We start from the raw sequence: 10,461 nt of genomic DNA, 5'->3' as shown, positions 1-10,461 counted from the left end.
CTCGGGCTTTTAACATCTTGCTTTTCCAACTAGGGTTGTAGCTTAGCAAGTAATAATAATAATAATAATAATAATAATAATAATAATAATAATAATAGTGGCACTCAAGCCAGTAACAGAATAATTATATTAGCTAAGGCAGATATTATTATTATCATCATCATCATCATTATTATTATTATTATTATTATTTGCATATGGTTGTACCTGCCTTATTTGAAACATAGTTTATAATTATAGCCCCACTAGGTGATTCAGCAATAAGGTTTGTATGGTTCACTTTCGGGAAAATTACAAGAAATCTATCGATTACTTCTTAAAGCTGTTTTACGATAAAGAGAAAAATGAGGTTCACATATGAATCCAGTTACTACAACGACACACTTTGAAAGATCACGTCTGAATGCTGTGCGGACGCGCCAGTTAGGTAATAACCGAGAAGTTTGTACCAACCATATGTCACACGATCGTACATAGTAACGACATTTCATTTTGTGTATATATTATGCTTGTATCTTTGCCCTCCCCTCGCACTAAAAAGAACCTGAAATAACAAGTCTGTTTTTCTCACCGTTAACTGTTAACCAGTGCGGTGTCGGTTGAACAGGAAATTTCCTGTTGCATTGAACCTGAAATAATGTGTCTGTTTTTCTCACCGTTAACAGTTAACCTGTCCGGTGTCGGTTGAACAGGAAATTTCCTGTTGCATTGAGTTTTTATTTATAAAGGCGAGTGTTCTGTAATTAAGTTACTCAGTTGCTTTCATCCTGTGTTTGAGTCACAACCTTCTCTCGGCTCGTCACAAGTTCTTGAATCATTGTGTTTGAATTTTTGTGCTGTTCTTGCTTGGAACGGGTAGTGTATATACGCATGCTCTGTCCAAATAAATTTAGTTGTATCCTACTGGTTCGGCCATCTATACCGAACCGAACTAAAAAGCGAGGTGGATGCAACTGAATTTATGTGGACGGAGAATGAGTATATATACAACCCGTTCCAAGCAAGAACGGCACAAAAATTCAAACACAAGGATTCAAGAACATACACGCTTAAACAGTTCATCAGTGTGAGGGGAGAACGATAACAATAATATATATATATATATATATATATATATATATATATATATATATATATATATATATATGTATGTATATATATATATATATATATATTATATATATATATATACATATACAAAACGTTTCAGTGTACGAGCCCGTATGATACACGTACGGTACAATGCTATTGCAAACGTACTTGGACGTCAGATAGACACAAAATCATGCTTTTATCTTCAACATAAAATACGAGGCGGAAACTACAAAATTTAGGATTAAGCAATAACTACAAGGCAGATGAATCTACAAGGCATTTTTCTGATATGATTGACGGACTAGCTTTTCTTACACCTGATGAAAACAAAGATTTCACGAATTATCAACATCATTTTGAACATTATTTTCTATTTTTTCAACTGATAAAACCATAGATAAAATACCCTTTAAACGGATAGCCCGAATCATGTTGAACATCTTAAGGAAGAAACTGACTCTACATAGGTAACTAAATGTCGTTCAAGACAGATCCCATTATTATCCCACATGGAAAATGGAATACAAATAAAGAAACATTTACAGGGGAAAATCGTCCAAATACCCAATGCGAAACTTGCAATAATACTTTTAAATTCCTACAATTTTGGATATATTTGAATCTTTGAACACAAATGTATAGATAGATCAAAGTTACTTGGAAGAGGATGCTATAGGAAAACACCTATCTTAAGATAAATCAAATGAAAAACACTTAGATTACAGCCACACTTGAAAAGTCTAGATCTTGCTTTTAGTCATGGTAAGAACATTGTGTGTGTGTATATATATATAATAAAAAAAAAGAAAATAAAGTAAACATTAAAAATATGTTTTAATAAAGGCTTTTAAAAATCTAATACATGATATCTTTAGTTTCAATAAATTTAAATTTGATTAAGTTTCTGATACAACTTAGGATTATTCTATAAGACACGTCATTTAAATTTTTTTTCTTCATAGTTCCTAAAAGGGTTTTGATCACCTACCCATAAATCTATATATATATATATATATATATATATATATATATATATATATATATATATATATATACTACTCTTGCCTATAAAGTGATTGGCTTCTCTGTGTCTGTCTTGCCCATCTATTGTTCTTGCTCTCAACTAGCTCACTTATCGGAAAGCCCCTTTATTACTCTATTCCACTTCAAAACTATCTTTTATCCCTTCTCCCCTCTTCTACTTGACGACCACGCATTCAGAGAGAGAGAGAGAGAGAGAGAGAGAGAGAGAGAGAGAGAGAGAGAGAGAGAGAGAGAGAGAGAGAGTATATACACCTCAGGTGCATATATAATTCTTTTACTTCACCTATGCTAAGAGATAAGGATCGATTCCCAGGCGAGGTATAGGAAGGAGGAAAAGGAGGAGGAGGAAAAGGAGGAGGAGGAAGAGAAGGAGGGGGAAAAGGAGGAAGAAATGGGGGAATAGGAAGAATAGGGGAATAGGAAGAAGAATAGGGGGAATCGTGGAGGAAGAGGAGGGGGAATAGAAGAGAAAGAGGGTCAGAGGGAGAGAATAGGAGGAGAATGAGGAAGAGGAAGAGAATAGGAGGAACATGAGGAAGAGGAAGAGGGGCAGAGGAAGAGAATAGGAGGAAAATGAGGAAGAGGAAGAGGGGCAGAGGAAGAGAATAGTAGGAGAGAGAGAAAGAAGAAAAGAATAGGAGGAGGAAGAGGAAGGAGGAGGAAGAGGAAGGAGGAGGAGGAGGTGGAGGAAGGAGGAAGAGGAAGGAGGGGGAGGAGGAAGAGGAGGAAGAGGGGAAAGAGAAGAGGGGGGGAAACAGGAGGAAGAGTCAGAAAATGAGGAAGAGGGAAAACAGGAGGAAGAGGAGGGGTAGGAAGAAGATGAGGAATGAGGAAGAGGAGTATAAAGAGGAAGAGGAAGGTGATGTTGCGTAAGAGGAAGAGGAAACAGTTAAATAAGAACCTTGTAGGGAGTTGGCTGGTTTAGGTCGCTGCCAAGGATAAGAGGATTGGATTCAAAGAATTTGGGTAATATGGTCGGGTCTTTACGGTGGCTATAAGAAGCCCATTCACTGCTAAACAAGGTAAAGAGGGGCATGGTGCTAGTTTTCGCTTTCCAAAACATCATATGAAACGGGTATTTGAATAAATAATAAGTTTGTTGAACAAATAATGAATATGTTTGCTGTATATATATACATATATAAAATATATATATATATATACATACATACATACAGAGAGAGAGAGAGAGAGAGAGAGAGAGAGAGAGAGAGTTTGTATGTGTATACATGCATATATATGTATATATAGGTGGCCCTGACTAGTTCAACTTCGCTGATCATGGCAATACTCAACCCTTTCACAATGTTAAGGTATCCGAGCTAAGAAAGGGATATATGTATGTGTGTGTATGTGTGTATATATATATATATATATATATATATATATATATTATATATATATATATATATATATATATATATATATATATATATATACACTGTATATTTGTATTCGTGAGTTCGCTTATGTGAAATTTAAAAAAATTAAATAAAATAAAAATAAAGAAAAAAAAAACTCAAATCAAACTGGTAATCTAATGGAATTGCAAAAACAGACTACATTCCATTCCACAATTCCCATAAGAAAATCATACTAAGAAAAATATAATTCTATTTCGACTCGGGAGAAAATCATTGGCGACAATTCCATCGCGACAATTCCATCTCTCTCAGGTCACGTGACCGGTCATTAAAGATTCGATCAGCCCAGGCTACATTTGACCTCTGGCAACTAACGGTAACCCTCGTCTTCGTTCCTTAAATCAAGATGGGAATTATGTCTTATACTAATTATGATAATGATAATTATCATATTAATAAAAATTTCTCATATTATTATTATCATTAATGTTATCATATTAATGTAAATCTCACCTATATTAATATTATCATTACTATCATTATTATTATTATTATTATTATTATCATTATTATTATTATTATCATTATTACAAGCTAAGCTACAACCCTTGCTGAAAAAGCAAGATGCTAGAAGCCCAGGGGATCCAACCGGAAAAAATAGCCCAGTGAGGAAAGGAAATAAGGAAATGATGACTATAATTATTATTATTATTATTATTATTATTATTATTATTATTATTATTATTTGCTAAGCTACAACCCTTGTTGGTAAAAGGAGGATGCTGTAAGCCCAAGAGCTCCAACAGGGAAAATAGCTCAGTGAGGAAAGGAAAAAAGGAAAATAACCTATTTCAAGAACAGTAACATTAAAATAAATATCTTCTATATAGACTATAAAAACTTTAACAAAACAAGAGGAAGAGAAACAAGATAGAACAGTGTGTTCGAGTGTACCCTCAAGCAAAAGAACTCTAACCCAAGACAGTGGAAAATATACAAACTATACGAGAAGTAATGAACATTTAAAATAAGATATTTCAAGAACAGTAACAACATTAAAACAGATCTTTCATAAATAAACTATAAAGATAAACTTATGTCTTGCTTCTTTGTAAAGGTGATTCTACCTAATAGTTGCGCCCGTTCATATTTGATAGCTGGCTCGGGAAGGGTCGTTGACTCTTCCCTAGTGAATACAGTTGTGAAATATGCATTCATCAGTTCGGTTTTTTCCAAGTCATATGTTATAAGATTACCCTCCGAGTCTCTTAATGGGCTAATGTTGTTTATGATTGGTTTTCAACTGTTTACATATGCAAAATGAAAAATTCTTTTGGGCTTTCTACGCTAGCTGAAGCCATTCTTTTCTCTTCACTGATCCTGGCCTTTCTAACTAGTTTATCTACTTTTCGGCTTAACTTCTTGTGCTAGGAAGTTTCATGAATTGAAGGCTGTGGACCCATTGATTTATGTTTCCTGTCTTTATTTACTATTGCCTAGGCTATTTCTCTTTAGGGCCACTTAGGTTGTGGAGTTCCATTTGGTAAACTTTTTCTATGCGGTATACATTTAGGCCTTTTATATATATATATATATATATATATATATATATATATATATATATATATTTCCACAAAGGAGTCCCATTGTGTATCTATGTTCATCGTGTTTTAAATTCTTGGTGTATTCCTCTAGTTTTATCCAGTTACTCCGTCTGCAATCTAGCTTTTTTATAATTTACCATTCTTATAGATGAGGAATCTTTACGTGAAACCTAACTATTCTGTTGTCACTTTTGCCAATATTTTCGCCAACTGAAACACTGTATACTAAATTTTCTAAAGTTTTTAGCACAATATCTAGTAAGTTGTTGAGGGAAGAATATGAATCCATTGCCTGAGAGAGAGAGAGAGAGAGAGAGAGAGAGAGAGAGAGAGAGAGAGAGAGAGAGAGAGAGAGAGAGAGAAGGGGGGGAGTTAAACACTCCCTCTTCCACCCGAATCTCTCACACGACTCCCTTACAAGTGAAAGTAGGAACTAATCGGTTGGTAAGGAGATTAATTTGTCGTTTGGTGCAGTCTTAAACAGGAATTTTAATTCTCTCCCTCCTTCCTAACAGGCCATCAATCAGAAACCACTTCCCATAGTGGTCTCTATCTTAATTATTCTTTCTTTAATTCAAATCCTTTTTATATTTCTCAAAGCATTCAATTCTGTTATCCATTATTTTTTTTTTTTTTTTTTGTGTGATGAGACTGCTGGCCAGCCGACCTTTCTTTGACTCCCAGTTGACAGTGGCATGGAAGAAACAAATACATAAATGCATGATAATCCATCGTATTATACATCAAGCATTTCAAGTTACGACGACAGGGTCCGCCCTCTTCTGTCTTTGCACCCGTTCAATAACCTACAATACTCCATTCTCTCTACAGGTCCAACCCTGCCTCAACACTTCTTAGCATACTTTCACATATGCCAACCTCTTTTTCTATTTCTCCTATATATTTTCCCATACCTCAATATAACATATTTTCTAACAATAAAAATAATACAAAAAAATTCTATATAACTTTGACCTTTCTTCTTTTATTCCCAAAAGTAAGACTTACCTCACATAATGGATAATTTGCTAAACAATTCTCAAATCTACTTCTCACTCCAATAATCGATTGAACTTCTAAAGTTCAAACTGGCAGCAAATGTTTTTACGTTGAACAGTTTGACATAAGACTTTTTAAAGTTTATATGTGAAACACTTGTTTTGATGTTGTTACTATTTTTACAATAACCTATTTTAATTGTTCATTATTTCTCAGATCGTTTATTTATTTCCTTACTTCCTTTACCCAATGGGCTATTTTTCCCTGTTGGAGCCCTTGGGCTTATAGCATCTTGCTTTTTTAACTGGAGTTGTAGCTTAGCTAATAATAATAAAAATAATAATAATAATAATAATAATAATACTAATAATAATGAGAAAAGGTCAGATATGAAGGAAAATGGGTTAATGTAAAATTGAATAAATATTGGGATGGCACAATGTGATAAAAACACAGAAAATCTAAACAAGATACTGTATTTACCAGATATAATATCTTAATTATGGAAATAAAACCTATACTTATTAACTTTAAAAACTCAAAAAGTGAATTGCGACGAATATGAAACAAGAAAAAAAGAAGTAAAGAGAAACATCATACAAATTAGAAAGTGTAAATCAAAATCCGAAATTTTGGGTCTATTCGAAAAACTTCAGCAATAAAAAACTAAAGGTTTAGAAATGAAGCACAAAAGCAAAGAAATAAATGCTTCAAGCACTCATATTTTCTGTTCCCAAAAATTAACCTATGATTTTACAAAATACTGAAAAACATCAGAACACAAAATGAATAAAAAGAAGGTATGAAATGACAAGTATAAAAAGGATGGATAGGTAACTATATCTTAATTTCTGTGGCTTCTGAATTAAAAAAAAAAAAAATCCTGAAAAAAAGATCCGATAAAAAGAGGTGTAAGTACACTATATCTTAATTTCTGTAGTTGATGAATAAAAAAAAAATATCATGAACAAAAATCCGATAGTAAAGGGGGATAAGTACACTAAATCTTAATTTCTGTAGTTGTTGAATTAGAAAAAAATCCTGAAAAAAAAAATCCGATATTGAAGGGGGATAAGTACTTTATATCTTAATCTCTATAGCTATTGTCAAAAAAAAAGAAGAAAAAAAACGATAAATAAAATAAAATTAATAAAATAAAATTAAGAGAAATTATGAAAAAGAGAAAACAAGCCAATAGACGAAGTAAAAAAAAAAAAATCCTCCTCTAACACTGAAAGGAATCAGCAACCTCTTCATATCTCATCTCATCTCCACGGGGAGCAGCATCTTCACCCTTTCCTTTAAATTACTTACGACTCTCCCACGCATTCAAAAAAAAAAAAAAAAAAAAAAAAAAAAAAAAAAAAATCCGACGATACTAGATGTGAAACAGGTTTTTCCACTTTGAAAATGCCTATCCATAATATTATCTAGGCACTGACACGTTGTCTTTTACGTAAGAGAGAGAGAGAGAGAGAGAGAGAGAGAGAGAGAGAGAGAGAGAGAGAGAGAGAGAGAGAGAGAGAGAGAGAGAAACATTATAATCATTATTATTATTATTATTACTACAAGCTAAGCTATAAACCTAACTGGGAACGCGGGATGTTATAGGCCCAAGGGCTCCAACAGGGGAAGATAGCCCAGAGGAAAGGAAACAAGCAAATAACTAAACTACAAGAGTAGTACTGAACAATACAGAAAGACAATCAATCAAATATACCTGTAAATGGCAGTGATATGTTTTCGATAAGGCCGGTCGTTTTAAGGTTTAAAGGTCGCTCATGAATGGCAGAGGCAAGGGACAGTGACATTGCCCTAGCAATCAGGACAATGCCCTAGAGACTGACCATATATTATATGATCACCGCCCAAGCCTCCTCTCCACACAAGCTAAGACCAGGGAGGGCCAGACAGTGGCTGCTGATGACAGATAGACCTATAAGCCACCACAAACACCACAACCTTAGCTCACAAGGATGGTAAGGTTGCAGACACTAATGGCATAAACGAGTCTGAGCGAGACTCGAACCCTCGTCTGGCAAACGCCAGGCAGTAACGTTACAAATCAGGCCACAACAACCCTCAGCAGTGAAACAACGAGATACTGCCTGTTGCGATTTAACCTACCACAGTCGACCAACTACTAGATATTTCAATCTTTAATTACCTCCGCAAACGAAGTTGGGTAGAGGTTAAGTTTTGGCCCCCGTTTGCCTGTTTGTGAACAATTACCTGGCCACAAGGAAACGTTCAAGGATTAATTGTTATGTTAGGAAGTGATTCAATTTTGAAAGTCCTAGATCAAAGGTCAAGGTCGAGCAAAAGGTCGACCGAATTAACCCTGAGGCAAGCTGGTTTCGAGAAATGAGCTGCCGTGGCGGAGGTCTGTACTCTGTGATTTTCTAGATCTCAGTTTGGAAAATGGTCATAGTTTAATCACCACCCTGGGCTTAACCATGAGAGAGAGAGAGAGAGAGAGAGAGAGAGAGAGAGAGAGAGAGAGAGAGAGAGAGAGAGAGAGAGAGATAGAAACTCTGGATTCTATGCTGCAGATTACGGTAACTTTGAAAATACCCAATTCTTGACCCAATATCCACACACCCGGGATAAGACGACTATGAGTACAAACCTTCTATCATGTAATTTGGCAATTAATGCCCTTTTCACTCTCATGACAGGGGACCCATAATTTCAAACCTTAAAATAAAATGTAATTAGGGGTGGGCACTCAAATGGCAAAACTGGTATCATACCATAGGTATGCCGAAGAGGAGAAAGGGGGATGGGCGAAGATTTTAATAATACTTGATATGTTTCACTTTATAAAGAAACAAATCCTTATAGTTTTCATTTTATTAAGTCTTCTTTATGGACTGCCCAATGCAAATATCATCCTTGCCCTTTGCGAGTAAATTATGAACTGGAAAATAATATTTTGCTTTTATATAAACTAGAAAATCACTAAGAATGTAGACCTCTGCCAAGGCCGTTTATTTCTCGAAACGAGCTTGCCTTTCCCAGAATCAATTTAGACGTTTGCGTATTTAAAATCTGTGCGACAACTATGTGCGAACTTGGGGTTAAGGTTAGGGTTAATTCGGTCGCCCTTTTGCTGGACCTTGACCTTTGGCCTACGGCTCTCATAATAGAATCACTTCTACGTCTCAATATAACATTTAATCCCTAAAAGTTTCAATACTCTATGAGTAAAACAAACAAACACACAAAAACAAACAGACAAAGAGGGCGAAAACATAATCTCCTCCCAACTTCATTGCTAATTAACTATCCTGAGGAAACATTGAAGGAAACACAATCAATGCCACTTATCGTGACAGAAAGCTCGAAGAAAACCAGCTGAATCTGAAAAATACCGAGGAAAATCTTGGAGAGAACAAACCAATTGTTAAGTGCTGAAAACACTAGAAAAGTGCTAAAACCTCTATCAAAAAAACTTTAGAAAGTTGCTAGAAACGCTGAAAAAGGAGCCAAAACGCTAAAAAACACGCTAGTGCTAAAAACGCTAGAAAACAAGAAATGTGGTAAAATACACACACAAAAAAACGTTAAAAAATTGCTGAAACGTCAGAAAGGTGGTAAAAGGCTAAAAAAAAATATTGCTAAAACAATTGAAAAACTCTAGAAAAGTGCTAAAAACTATAAAAAATTATAGAAGTGCTAAAAACGCTAACAATGTGGTAAAACGCTAAAAAAGTGCTAAAAACGATAGAAAAGTGAGGGCTTCGCAAAAGACCAGCTACCAATAGAATGCTACTTATTCTGATGGAACTGTGATTAACTAGCTGAATGACACTTAATGCAAGTTAACTTCGAAGAAAACCAGTCGAATGACACCCAATCAGACGGAAACTTCGTAGACAAGCATATATATTCCAACCAACTCCACAACGGAAACTTCGAAACCAGTAGTACTCTATATATATATATATATATATATATATATATATATATATATATATATATATATACATATATATATATCTATATATATGTATAATTATATATATATATATATATATATATATATATATATATATACACAAAGATTCTAAGACAATTTATGAAGTAACAGTCTTTTGGCCAGCAATCTCATGAAGTTGTTAGATAAAAGATGTTTAATTAATTTTATTTTATGTTTCATTTCCCTCAAGTCACTTCTGATATATATATATATATATATATATATATATATATATATATATATATATATATATATGTATAGGCCTATATATGTATATATGTGTATATATATAAATATACATATATATATATATAAATATACATATATATATATATATATATATATATATACACACGTTCATATATACATATAT

This window comes from Palaemon carinicauda, chromosome 10 (genome assembly GCF_036898095.1).
Source record: "Palaemon carinicauda isolate YSFRI2023 chromosome 10, ASM3689809v2, whole genome shotgun sequence".
NCBI lineage: Eukaryota > Metazoa > Arthropoda > Malacostraca > Decapoda > Palaemonidae > Palaemon > Palaemon carinicauda.
This window is presented reverse-complemented; position numbering follows the sequence as displayed.